This window comes from Charadrius vociferus, unplaced genomic scaffold, assembly GCF_000708025.1.
Source record: "Charadrius vociferus isolate BGI_N301 unplaced genomic scaffold, ASM70802v2 scaffold202, whole genome shotgun sequence".
NCBI lineage: Eukaryota > Metazoa > Chordata > Aves > Charadriiformes > Charadriidae > Charadrius > Charadrius vociferus.
Genome location: NW_009647242.1, coordinates 2,142,428 through 2,148,541, shown reverse-complemented (window position 1 = coordinate 2,148,541; position 6,114 = coordinate 2,142,428).

Genomic DNA, 6,114 nt, shown 5'->3' with positions numbered 1-6,114 from the left:
CATGCATTACAGTGAATACAAATGCACTCTTATAAATGAATAAAATGCTAAAGCTTCTTATGTTAGGATCTGTCAGTCAGTCTCAGTGGAACTTTATCCTCTTCGGAAAAGCTTATATTTTCTACTGAAATAAATATAAATCAGCACCTTGTTCTAAGACATTGAAATGGTGGTTTGCTTTGTTTTTCTTGACAAAAATCAGATGGGACCCAGTTGACAAGCTTGCGATAAATGCCTTAGTGGTCAGACTAATCACCTTTAATCATTTCGAACCCTGAGCCATTCTGACATAAAAAGGGAAAATCTGGGCATTGCTGTCTGCACCTTCCTGAGAAAAACTCTGTCTGTGGGCGCAAAGCCCATTGGAGGCCATGGCCTAGGAAACAGTGGCCAGAGGGAACAATAAAATAAGTTCAGCCTAGCCTGGGAATCTTCTTTCTCCTTGTGGGGACCCTCACAAGGCTCAGGAGGATGCTTCTGTTGCCCTTCAGACATGCTTTAACCTAACTGGGGAGGTGCAGGGCAAGCAGATGGATAAACGAAAGATAGTGCCTCCTATCATGGTGCGTGAAGGGCTGTGCAATTAAGCAGATTGGTGTTATTCAGGAGCTTCAGAAAGCAAGTTTTGAGAAGCTGGCTGGCAGGAAGAAGTGAGTGTGTTGTTTGTGATGGTTCGCTCCAAGGAAGAGGGCTCTCAATCTCTTTCCCAATGGGGATCTTTTACAGAAAGTCGTAGCAAACATCAGGCCAGGCATCAGCCAGTTCTGTGGTGTCTTCAGATTTCAAAAATAGTTTGTACAGGCCATTTTTTTATTTACACTGAAAATCACAGCTTCCTACCAGAAATTGGGGAGGTTAAATGAGATTTGTTAGCATCTCTGGAATTCCTGCTGAGCTGAAGTCCATGGTCTGCATGCAGGTGTTGATAGTGTCTCTGTATGACAAGGAGTCAGTGTTTAGAAATCAAATGGTTGTTCAAATGGTTGTTCAGCGTGAATGTGATTTGCAACCACAGACTCTGTGTTGCATATGAACCATCTCTGGTCTTGTCATAATAAGATGTAGAGGAAAATTTCCTTTGGAAAAAAAAATGTTAACAGAGCTTTTCAAGTCAAGTTTCTACCTTTTTGCCCAGCTTCTTTCAGCTATTATAAGAGTTGAGAAATACATGTATTTGCTTTTCCCTCTCCTTCTCTCTTTCAGCTCTCCTCCAGCTCTGCCAGGCTCTAGCTGCTGTACCTGAGGTGCTCTTGGAGCTGACTGGTTCCCAACAACATCTAGGAAAAAAATTCTGGACTGAGACCAGAAAAAAGCAAATGGAAAGGAGGGGATAAAGTATATGTTACAGACCATTTGTTTTCAACCTTTTCTGTCCCCCGTGGCATCATGCAATCAGTTCTTGATTATCCACATGAACAGAGACTTAAAATGGCTTGTGTAAAGCAAAAATGTAGCTAATGCAAACCATATGGCAATTAGACTATCAGAACAGTCAGTGAAAAATATAATGGGGAAGGGAAATAAGGCGAGTAAAACTCCTGAGACTGGAGCGTGGCGGTCCCCAAGCCAACACTGATTTGAGCTGGTAAACCTACACTGCTCCGTGGCACCTGCTTCCAGGCATGTGCAAGATCAGGAAGAGCCATAGGAATCTCTCTCTAAGAGTGGGTTACTTACCTACACCTCAAACAGTCTGCTGAAAAATAATCCAAAGGTAGTGACTCCAAATAAGATGTAGGACCTCCTTTCTTCCTGTATTTCAAGAGGAACAATGATCACAATCCCCTGAAGTCTGTCCTGTCCTAAGAGCCCTGAGTAGCCATGTGCTTCTCTAGCTGGTGGATTAACTTGTTACCAAGTTGTTCTAGTTTTCTTATTGACAAAACCAAAGAAATCTGGACAGAGTCCCTTAGTTTTCTCATCCCTTACCCAGCAGAGTTCAGATCCAAGCAAGATCCAAGCCCTAGGCTTATTTTTTTTCCACGCAAAGGTTGTGATAGTCTCCTGTTCTTTAATGCCAATGTAAAACGCAACCCTCACCCTTCAACGACTACATTTGAAACCTGCCACTTGAATAACTGGGCTTGAAAATTATTAGTCCCACTGTGGCTTCTCTGTGGGTTCCCAGAAGAAAAGAAATCTTTGTCCATGCTCAGCAACCATCCACTGCAGGTTAGGTTGCCCAGTGGTCAGGACTGAGTGACAGTATTTGCAATCACAACAGGTTAACACCAGTTAAAGCTTTGTTATGCTTTGAGAAACCCATAACAATTTATTGTCATTTAGATAATTATTATATCACACGATGACCACCCTCCACCTGGGAAGGGGAATCGGGGAAAAACAAGGAAACACGAAGGTTGAAATATAAATAGATTTAATAGGATAAGACTAAATAATTAACATTAGTAATACTAAAGAACCAGTATTGATCTTGATACCAATATAAAATATAAAAGGATTTTACTCAGTCAATTCTATCAGTAGGAAGCCGTGCACTCCCAGCAGTGGACAGCAAATGTGGGACATTGCCAGCGCTACGGCTTCGGGAGGAAGGGAAGGGCTCAGGGGTCCGGCACTGGGGCAAGAAGTTCTCAGGATCGCTGCCATCAAGCGACAGAGAGCACTTTGCAGCGAACTTTCTAATTTGTATTGAATGTGCCATTCATGGTATGAAATAAGCCTGTTGGCCAGCTTGGGTCAAGTGCCCGGGTCTCGTTCCTCCTCATCCCTGTGCCTGGCAAGCTCAAAAATGCTGAGACCTTGAAATCCACACACCATAGCTGGCTACAGAGCAAATATTTTCACAAATTCAAACACTACAGTCTTCTAAAAGTACACTTTTCTCAAGCGTTAGAAGATAAATTAGTGAACTTTCTAATTCGTATTGAATGTGCCATTCATGGTATGAAATAAGCCTGTTGGCCAGCTTGGGTCAAGTGCCCGGGTCTCGTTCCTCCTCATCCCTGTGCCTGGCAAGCTCAAAAATGCTGAGACCTTGAAATCCACACACCATAGCTGGCTACAGAGCAAATATTTTCACAAATTCAAACACTACAGTCTTCTAAAAGTGCACTTTTCTCAAGCGTTAGAAGATAAATTAGTCCTGTGTCGCTCAAACCAGGACAAGCTTTAATGTGAAACATCCCAGCTGCAAAGTGCCCTGGCTGAGAAATGGAGGGCTCAGGATCAGAAAAGGTTCCCATCTGATGAACAGAGAATGACAGCCTGTGAGCTGAGTTCATTATTTATTTGCACCGTCAGGCTTTATAGTGCTTTACTCACCTGGAAGACAAAGCTGAAGAAGTTGCTTCACCAACATGTGTAAGAATATCTAATTTGTTTATCCTGTCCTGGTACTCTCCAGTTCTCAGTGGAAGGAAAGAAGAAATAAATCCTCTTAAAAACGTTTCTCTTAAAAATTTTTCTCTGCTGATGGTTTGATTGAGATACAAAAAGGCTTTGCTGTTTGGGAACATTGAGTGTTACCCAATGGGATTAAAAGCAAAAGCTCTGTAGTGCATTGTCAAATGGATTCTGGGATTTCAGGAGATGGCGAAAACATTCAGAGGGATTCAGATATAAAACTGTTGGGAGGGAAAGCAGTAATCGGGATTCTTGCAATGACAGGACTAAAACCACCAGGTTCCCCATGTGCTATAAGGACGTCACTTGTCTTGAAATCTAGTCTAGTGATTCCCACCATAAAGCAGTAAAATGACTGAAAGGGTCCTTGCAACTTCTTTTTACTTGCCATGGCTGTCAGAGCGTGCCTTCTGGTGAGTTTAATATCTGTCTGTCATTCAATAATGGAATATTAAGGGGAAAAGATCTCCATACATGTCTGGGAGATAGAAAACCCCCAGAAAAAAAAAAATAAAAATCTGTGCAGGTTTACACAGAACAACTCGTACCACCCAAGCTAGATTATTTTTTGATAGAATTACTAAATTAATGGATGATGGGAATGAAATCGATTAAGCAGTTCTGAGCTTTCAGTAAGGTATTCGATATAGTGTGTCACAAAATCTGGTGTGAAAAATGAGTAGCCATCTGAGCTGCAAAGAAACTGTCATGAGAGATGAGGATTGAATCGAGGACTTAAGGGGAGGGAAAGAAAGTTCAAAAAATAAATGACAATAACAAACCAGAAGGAGGTATTTGCTCTGGGGTCTCCAAAATCCGGTGTTCATTTCACTGGTATTTCATGCCCTATTAGGGAGCTGTTATGAGAGGTGGAGGTGACAATAAATTAGGAGATTCAACTGAGTTAGAAATACGATCAGGAATTAGTAGGAAGATGAATTTCTCCTCAGCCTCAGATTCATTCAGCAACACACACCCCCTCCCCCAGACACCCCATAAAAACCCAAACCAAACCTAATACACTGGGAGAAGGGGAAGGAAACACAGCAGGACTGAAACATGTGCCTGGAAGGAGTGGCATGGCAAGGCTGGCATGAGCCTTGGTGCAGAGAACGAGAGGAGACCTCTTGACTGGCTGACTGCTGTTTCAACCCACCTTATTATCCAACTGGGGACCCTCTGGGCTGTGGGTTTTGGTTCTGTCTCACAGCTTGCTTTGTCTGACAGCCATGCTCTGCTTGGAAGGCTGAGAAGCCAGCAGAGACCTGTAGAAGTGGGAAATGAAAAGAAGAAAAATTAGCAATCGGACTCACATAGCACAGAAAAAAGGTATTTTAAGGAGTATGCAGGAATGTTTCATATCACGTCCAGGAAGGTCCTGTCTGCAGAGTGCTGATGAAACTAGGCTTCAAATACAGCTTTGCTGTACTGATTTTTTACTCCCATTTCTATGTCTCTTCAATAATAAATAGTATCTTCTTCTCACCTCTCAGGTAAACTGCACCATTTGAAAAGATTGCTTCTTGAAAATAAGCAGACAGGTAACCCACATCCTCAGATAAGCCAGGAGGGGTGGCAGTTCCCTGCCCTGCTCGGTGCCAGGGGAAGGGAGTGAGGAACAGTTTCTATGCCACACTGCATAAAAGGTTGCATTGTTTTGCCCTCTCCAGTATTCACTGCTGCTAAATTAAAGATACCTCATGGCTTTGCACATGATGTCTGTTCTACCAGCTTCGAAAGAATTACTAAATAAGAGTGTAGGTATGATCTTTTTCTCCTTTGTGTCCTACACCTGGAGAAATGAGAGGTGACACAACCAAGCTAAAGGACCAGCGTGGGTCTGGGGCATAGCCCAGGACAGATCCCTGAGCCCTTGTTGCCTTACAACTGAGTGCCAGCATCAGTTTTTTCTAACTTCTTGTAAACGCTTAATTCCCTCCCTCCCCCATAACATTAACATTTACTCCCAAATGCGGTTGACTGAAACCACTTGTAGGCTTGGAAAGTGCCTTTTATTCCTTTATAGGTGTTGTAGCAATTTCTACTCTGAAGGTCTTGGACCTTCTGTGACTCATTTTTTTTCAGGTGTTTTTAGATTTTTGAGCAACTGTAGTAGCAACGGTGAATGATAGTAAAACCTTGGCACACAGAAAGACTGATTTTCTTCTGTTACAGAGATTAATGTTATTCTTTTTGGACACAAAAGAAATCTCCTGGCTGATGAACTTTGCTATGACACTGGGCGGGAATGGCTCCAGACTGTTATTCTCTCTCTTTCTCCAGAACTGCTTTGCTCAGCAGCTATTTGTAGGATACTGAATAAGCCAAGGAGCCGTGCCAGTTACTGCTGAGAATCAGTGATCAGCTCTTGTGCTGGGGGAAAAGGCGGTAGGAACCGGGCCCTTCTGAGGGGAAGCTGCCTTGTTAAAGACCTGTCAGCTGCTGCCAAAACCAACAAGGGGAACAGCCCTCGTGGGCAGCCGTGAACCCGTGGGGTTGGGAGGTCTCTGCTGGTGGCACAGCCCACTGGGTGAAAACACCTGGGGTTTGAAGGAGCCAGTGGTCCTTTCTGATTAACAGCCTCCTACAAAACACATTTTCGTCTAATTTACCTCTTTTGGCTTTCAAATAAGCAAGTAATGCCACACCTGCTAAGCAGCTAGAATTATGCAGCATCATAAATTAAACTTTTTAATTTGCCAAAATTCCTGGCTTATACCATTTATCATTCAGAGCCATCCTTCAGAG